Raw genomic sequence first — 8451 nt, 5'->3', positions numbered from 1 at the left:
TGAATAGGGAGGGAGACAGGAGACAAGAGGAAAAAGATGGTGGATGAATGGAAGCAGTGGGGGAAAAGCTGGTGGCAGGCAGGGAGCAGGAGTAGGGGGATGGTGAGCGGGCAGGTGGACAGGGATGACAGGTAAGCAGAGAAATACATCTGGAATGTATGATAGATGATAGAGGGAAAGTTTGAAGGACAAGTGGACATGGCTGATGGACAGGCAGGAGCTGGATTGTGCAGAAGGCCAGGACCAGGGCGCTTGGAGAGTTTGGAGGGCTCTTAATGGGGCTGGACATGGTCTAGTTCGGCTGGCAGCACAAATTTGGTCTGATCTGCTCCCTCATCAGTTTGGATCTTGCAACCATTGTCCATTTACCTTCTGTTTACATCCTAGTGGCCGCTACCAGCCCTCTACTTTGCCTGTTTTTTCCTGGACTGGAAGACCCCAGAGCAAGGTAAGACTCATGGACCTAGAAAGAACAGGACTGAAGAATGTTCCACCTCAACCTGTAACCAGGCAGTCCCACTTACCATGCCACAGGCCTCTCATCCAAGTTCTCAGAGCCACAGGAGCTAGGCCAGCCAGGACCATCCTGGAGTCTCTTCCTTTTCCCTAGCAGAGCCACGGTCCCTCCAGGCTGCTAGGGAAGCACTTGGGTGAGAGGGAGGGGTGGGCTTGGCACACACAGACACCATCCCCTACAGATATTTCCTTTTTTTTTTTTTTTTTTTTCAAAAGAAGATGTTGGGGGTAGGAGTTTATTAATTAATTAATTTATTTTTGCTGTGTTCGGTCTTCGTTTCTGTGAGAGGGCTTTCTCCAGTTGTGGCAAGCGGGGGCAACTCTTCATCGCGCTGCATGGGCCTGTCACGATCGCGGCCTCTCTTGTTGCGGAGCACAGGCTCCAGACGCGCAGGCTCAGTAGTTGTGACTCACGGGCCCGGTTGCTCCGCGACATGTGGGATCTTCCCGGACCGGGACCCGAACCCGTGTCCCCTGCATTAGCAGGCAGATTCTTAACCACTGCACCACCAGGGAAGCCCCCCTACAGATATTTCTATCTCAGGTGGCAGGCGATCAGCCTGGGTAAGGAACGGGTGTGCCTGGACCCACATCAGGGACTATTTTCCCATTTCCGTAAGTGTTTCTTCCCCAGCGACTCTCACAGTTCCCCAGATACTAAGCATTGATGCCAGATGACTAGGGCTGTCCATAAGGAAAATGAGCATCCCAGAGAAGTCTCAGTGCAGGCTAGACAGACTTCAGGGTCCAACATTGCTACTGGGCTCTCACTACCTTGCTAGTACTTAACTATCACTTCTAAGCAGCACCAAATCCAAATGTAGAATTCTGGTTCCTCATCCAGCTACACTAAAGTTGAGAACTTTTGAGAAAGGGTTTCCACCCACAGGAACTGTAACTGATGTTTTTTTGTTTTTTTGTTTTTTTGTTTTTTTGGCGGTACGCGGGCCTCTCACCGCTGTGGCCTCTCCCGTTGCGGAGCACAGGCTCCGGACGCGCAGGCTCAGCGGCCATGGCTCACGGGCCCAGCCGCTCCGCGGCATGTGGGATCTTCCCGGACCGGGGCACGAACCCGTGTCCCCCGCATCGGCAGGCGGACTCTCAACCACTGCGCCACCAGGGAAGCCCGTAACTGATGTTTTTTCATCCATTACTCCATTGACACTTCACAACAGCCCTGCCAAATAGGTATTACTATCTCTAGTTTATCGGTGAGGAAACTGAAGCTCAGAGAGATTAAATAACGTGTACAAAATCATGCAGCTAGTGAGTAGCAGATCAAGGATTCAAAGCCACATCTGGTTATCTGACTAAAATTGCTATTCTCTCTACTACTCCTCATCACCTCCTTCACCAAAACACTGGCTTTCATCACATGAATGAAAGAGAACAGAGGTCTCAGGTGAAGCATTTAGCATAACCAGTTAGGGATTGTGGGATGCAGTAGTAGAAAATGTGGGGAAAGCAGAAGCTCAGATGTACCATCTCCTTCACTCCACATCCAGGTTAACCTTACAGGTAAGCCAAGCAGTGAGTAGCCAGTGTAGTAGGATGTGAGATATGCTGGACAGGCCTACTTTCCTTCAAAATATCTTTCCAATGCCCTCCCAGCCTCCACTGCTCCTGAAGTACCCCTAGATCTTTAGGCTCCTTGAGCTCTGTGGCCTCTTAATATGGAAATATTCCCAGGAGAAGAAACATTAAGCTGAATTACTGACATGTAATTATTCAGAAAATACTTATTAAGCACCATTTATTAAGCAAATGGGATGATAAAATAACAAACATTTATAGTTGCTTAGCTGTCTAGATTTGCAGAGTCTTGCCACAATCTGGAGTACCTAAAGCTGAGATTATGATCTTCATTTTACAGATGATGAAACTGTGGCTCAGAGAGTCTGAGTGACTCACCCAAGTGACGTACCTGAGCCCCGCCTTGATGACTAGGGCTCCAACTTGGTTCTTCTGATTTTCAGTTCTATGCTCTTTCCTCTCTATCACAGTAACTCAAGGGGGTTACAGGTAGGAACTCAAAACAAACACACATAAAAACTTAAATAACAATTCAGGATAATAGTATAAGCGATATCAAAAGACAATAAAAGTGTCAAATGACTGATATAGATAATAATTACTGTAGGAATGACCAGGAAGGTCACTGTGGGTAAGAGTCAGCAGAGAAGGCCTCAAAGAGGAAGTGGGGGGCTTCCCTGGTGGCGCAGTGGTTGAGAGTCCGCCTGCCGATGCAGGGGACACGGGTTCATGCCCCAGTCTGGGAAGATCCCACATACCGCGGAGCGGCTGGGCCCGTGAGCCATGGCCGCTGAGCCTGCGCGTCCGGAGCCTGTGCTCCGCAACGGGAGAGCCACAACAGTGAGAGGCCCGTGTACCGCAAAAAAAAAAAAAAAAAAAAAAAAAAATTTTTTTTTAAAAAAAAAGAGAAAGTGGGACTTAAGCCTGGCCTTTGACACTGGGTAGGAAAAAGACAGTGGGAAAATAAAGGGAGGGCATTCTAGAGTATGGGAAAGGAAGAATAAAGGTGGAGAGGTGAGAAAGCGAAAGTCTTATTTGGAAAAAGAATGAGGCGATCAAAGTAGCTGGAGAAGAGAGATTTGTACTGGGGAGGAATGGAAAATAAAACTGAAAAAGTGTTCTTGAATTTCTTTTTTTTTTTTTGGACACAGCACAAGCTTTGACTAAAGAATGGAGAAACGAGAACTAAGTTCACAGATCAACTTCTCATCCACCTGGCAAGAGGGATTTAATTTTAAAGAGTAAAGGACAAAGGGAGCAGAAGTGAGGCTAATGATGGGGAGGCATATGCATTAGTGCTCTTGAATTTCTGACAAAGGGATTTCAACATGTCTTGTAGACAATGGGGAACCATGAAAGAGTTTTGAGTGAGAGAGTGAAACTGAAAGCACTTTTGGGGCCAATTAATCTGGCAATATGCACTGTATATATCGTGCTAGGAAAGACTGGCGGCAAGGAAGACCAGTTGGGAGGCAGTGACAGTCAGTCAGGGAGAAGGTGACAAGAGCCAGTATTAGAATGGTAGCACTGGGACCATAAAGGAAGGCCAAATGTAATTGAAATGATGAAGGAAGAAATGTCAGAATCTTGTGAAATAGGGAGGGCAAAGAGTCAAAGTTGCCTGAGTGTTTTCAAGCCTAGGTGACTTGAGAAAAGAAGATGCCATGAACACAAATGAGCAAGACAGGTAGGGAAACTGGTTCAGGGAGTTTAGTTTTTGACATTTTGGGTTGGAAGTAACAATGGAAGATCCAGTGGGCAACTGAAGACATAGAGGTGGAGCTTGGGAGAAAGGTCAGACAGAACTGAGTTGGCCTGGTGTAATGGAAGGAGCTCTGGAATTCAGGGGTCCTGGAGCCTCATCTCTGCTCTGCCCCTAATTTACTAAGTCATATCTCTGGGCCTGTTTCCTCCTTTGTAAAGTGAGGGGGTGCCCCGGCCCTAGAAGATTTCTGAGATACTCTCAAGGACTATGAGTCAACTGAATTGTATTCACATGCACATATGTTCTCTCCAAGAGAAAAATCAAGGCTCAGATGAGGGGAGGGGATTAAATAATCCCCCAATGCTATGACTATGACAGATCTTGGAACTCTGTTTACTTAGGGAGTAAAAGAGAAAGAGAAGAAGTAATGAGAGAGAGTAAAGTAGGAAGAGAGAAACTTCAAAGCAAGGGGATAAAATAAGAAACTAAAGTTAAAAGTATTACAATAAATGGAAGAAATAGTTATATCAAATATGACAAAGGGTTAAAATGTATGTTAAATAAAAATACATTTAGGTAGATAAGAATACCACTAAGATACCAATTGGAGAAGGATATGAACAGAGAGTTCACCCAAGAGAAAGTGCAAATAGTAAACATATGGGAAAGTGTTCAAGCCCATGAGTAATCAAAGAAAGGAATTAATAAGTTAAAGTTTAAGCCATCCAAAGAGATTTCTAATAAAGTCCAATGCTGGGGCTGCAAGGGAAATGGAACACTCGCATGTCATTGTGGTGTTGAAAACTGTGCAGTCCTTTGGGAAATCAAGCTCTATAAAAACATTCATGCTCTTTGATCTAGTAATCTCACCCCTGGGAACTTGTCCTAGGAAGAGGATTACAAAGAAGCAAAAAGCTATATGCCTTAAAATATTCAAAGCACAGAAAAATTGGGAGTCGCCTAAATGTCCAGTAATAGGGGAATAGTCAAATAAAAAAAATCTACTGATGGATGTAATTGTATGTGGCCATTGAAATGATAAATATGAAAGACTGTAACACAAGGAGAGTATCTGCAATTAAGTTTTTTAAAAGAAGAATTTTAAAATATATGTATACTGTGATTGCACTTATATAAATATATATATATGTATTATACAAATTGGAAAAGCACAGAATGTGGAAAAATAAAAACAATTGTCTAGGGTTGGCAAGTTGAGGTAAATATTTTCTTTCAAATTTTGCTTTAATGTTGTCATAGTGGAATTTATTAATGTGGTTTTTATAAAAAGTTTTAAAGAAGATATGCAACAGGGTCAAGTGAAGCAGAGAAGTCAAAGAGGATGAAGGCAGAGAAAAGATCATTCAGGGTTTTGCTTATGAGGCAATCTGTGTTCTAGGTACAGAAAAGTGTAGGAAGGAAACCAGATCCAGAGAGTTAAGGGGTGACTTTGTGGTGAGGAAATGGGATTCATGGTACTCTTTCCAGATATTTGAGAGTGAAATGAATAAGATGAGTAGAATTTGTTTTTTGTTTGTTTGTTTGTTTTAATTTATTTATTTTGGGGTTGTGTTGGGTCTTTGTTACTTCACGCGTGCTTTCTCTAGTTGTGGCGAGTGCGGGCTACTCTTTCTTGTGGTGTGCCGGCTTCTCATTGCAGTGGCTTCTCTTGTTGTGGAGCATGGGCTCTAGGCACGTGGGCTTCAGTCGTTGTGGCTCTCAGGCTCTAGAGCACAGGCTCAGTAGTTGTGGCGCACGGGCTTAGATCCCGCGGCATGTGGGATCTTCCTGGACCAGGGCTCAAACCCGTGTCCCCTGCATTGGTAGGCGGATTCTTAACTGCTGCACCACCAGGGAAGTCCTAGAGTTTGTTTTTTAAGACTAGATGTAATCAGTTACAGAAGGGACTGAAAATGAAGAGGGATAAACAAAGGAAAAGGAAAGAGGGCCACTTCTTATTCTGGGACTGCAGGGAAGAAAGGGAGAAAGACAAAATGAATATAGTAGAGTTATTGTGAATAAAACAGAGGGAAGCTGAGATATTAGATTTTCTCCGTTTTTCAGGAGGCAAGGTAACTTTTTTTTTCAACATCTTTATTGGAGTGTAATTGCTTTACAATGGTGTGTTAGTTTCTGCTTTATAACAAAGTGAATCAGTTATACACATACATATGTTCCCATATCTCTTCCCTCTTGCATCTCCCTCCCTCCCACCCTCCCTATCCCACCTCTCTAGGTGGTCACAGAGCACCGAGCTGATCTCCCTGTGCTATGCTGCTGCTTCCCACTAGCTATTTTATGTTTGGTAGTGTATATATGTCCATGCCACTCTCTCACTTTGTCACAGCTTACCCTTCCCCCGCCCCATATCCTCAGGTCCATTCTCTAGTAGGTCTGTGTCTTTATTCCCGTCTTGCCCCCAGGTTCTTCATGAACTTTTTTTTTTTCCTTAGATTCCATATATATGTGTTAGCATATGGTATTTGTTTTTCTCTTTCTGACTTACTTCATTCTGTATGACAGACTCTAGGTCCATCCACCTCACTACAAATAACTCAATTTCGTTGCTTTTTATGGCTGAGTAATATTCCACTGTATATATGTGCCACATCTTCTTTATGCATTCATCCGATGATGGGCACTTAGGTTGCTTCCATGTCCTGGCTATTGTAAATAGAGCTGCAATGAACATTTTGGTACATGACTCTTTTTGAATTATGGTTTTCTCAGGGTATATGCCCAGTAGTGGGATTGCTGGGTCGTATGGTAGTTCTATTTGATAGAAAGTCCAGAGATAAACCCACACACATATGGTCACATTATATTTGATAAAGGAGGCAGGAATGTACAGTGGAGAAAGGACAGCCTCTTCAATAAGTGGTGCTGGGAAAACTGGACAGGTACATGTAAAAGTATGAGATTAGATCACTCCCTAACACCATACACAAAAATAAGCTCAAAATGGATTAAAGACCTAAATGTAAGGCCAGAAACTATCAGACTCTTAGAGGAAAACATAGGCAGAACACTCTATGACATAAATCACAGCGAGATCCTTTTTGACCCACCTCCTAGAGAAATGGAAATAAAATCAAAAATAAACAAATGGGACCTAATGAAACTTCAAAGCTTTTGCACAGCAAAGGAAACCATAAACAAGACCAAAAGACAACCCTCAGAATGGGAGAAAATGTTTGCAAATGAAGCAACTGACAAAGGATTAATCTCCAAAATTTACAAGCAGCTCATGGAGCTCAATAACGAAAAAACAAACAACCCAATTCAAAAATGGGCAGAAGACCTAAATAGACATTTCTCCTAAGAAGATATACAGACTGCCAACAAACACATGAAAGAATGCTCAACATCATTAATCATTAAGGAAATGCAAATCAAAACTACAATGAGATATCATGTCACACTGGTCAGAATGGCCATCATCAAAAAATCTAGAAACAATAAATGCTGGAGAGGGTGTGGAGAAAAGGGAACCCTCTTGCACTGCTGGTGGGAATGTAAATTGATACAGCCACTATGGAAAACAGTATGGAGGTTCCTTAAAAAACTACAAATAGGAGGCAAGGTAACTCTTAAGAGGTCATAGGGGAGGATGAAGTTGGGGTCTTGAGAAGGTAGAAAATACAGGAAAGAGTTGCTCTGGAATGTTCACTAGGAACTCAGAAGGCTAAGGGGAATGGGGGCTTAGATAAAGTTCTAACACATCAAGTTTCAGTGGGTCAAGCCAGCTTTGGGCTCTGACTTCACCTGCAATCCCCTCTAGTCCTAGGAGAGAGAAGACTGGCCCAAGGTGAAAGTCAAGGTGTTTAAAGTTAGAGTGTGAGGGAAGGTGGCCCAAAAGTAGCAGACCACAAAGTCTGGGCAGTTAGTCTCAGTTAAGCGTAGAGGACTTCAATGGACTGGAGAAATGGAAGAGCCTGGGTCAGCTGTGATGAAGAGAGCAATTTTGTTAGGTGGGGCTGGTGGGTAGGAGAGGTGACAGGTGAGGAGACTGTGGTCATCAGAATAAAAGGGAGCGAGTGCTGATGAGGAACAGCCTATGAAACAGTCTAGGCAGTGGCCATGAGACTGGGAGGCTAGTAAGAAGAAGGCCAGTTCATTAACTCCTAACAGAAGTGGTCCTTGATGTCTAGAGAGGAAGAGGGAGCACTTACAAGAATGCAAAGGGGGACTCAGGGGCAGTGAAATTATTTTTTTTTTCTGCAGACCAGCCCTAACCTTACTCTCTAGAGGGACCCCTTAGAAGCCAGGAGACAAGCAAGGGATCAGAGCTAGGTCAGCAAGAGTGGGGCAAAAGGAAAGGAAGGCTGGAGACTCAAGAGACCAAAGGACTGCAAGGCAATTTTAAAGAGGGTGCCTGGAAGTGTAAGCCTACCCTTCTCACGAATGCCTTCCCAGAAACTCTTACGTCCCAAGGCTTGGGAGTTAGCTCCCCAAATTCCACACCCCACCCCCGCTCCTGGAAGTCTGTAAGCACTAAGATAGTGCTGGAGAGGAGTGACTGGATGGGAAACTCTGAGGGGAGCTGTCCTAGTCCCAGCGCCTTGCCCTGTCCTCGAAGTCCTAAAACCTGATCTGAAAGAGCTGGTGACAGATTTATCTTTATCTAGGGCAGGAGCTAGAGAAAGGGGAGAGACCAGTGGAGAGTCAGCTCTGGGCCTCAGTCCCTGTCACCACCC

This window comes from Lipotes vexillifer, unplaced genomic scaffold (genome assembly GCF_000442215.2).
Source record: "Lipotes vexillifer unplaced genomic scaffold, Lipotes_vexillifer_v1.1 scaffold926, whole genome shotgun sequence".
Taxonomy (NCBI): Eukaryota; Metazoa; Chordata; class Mammalia; order Artiodactyla; family Lipotidae; genus Lipotes; species Lipotes vexillifer.
The sequence above is the reverse complement of the archived record's forward strand: the minus strand, read 5'-3'. Positions refer to the sequence as shown.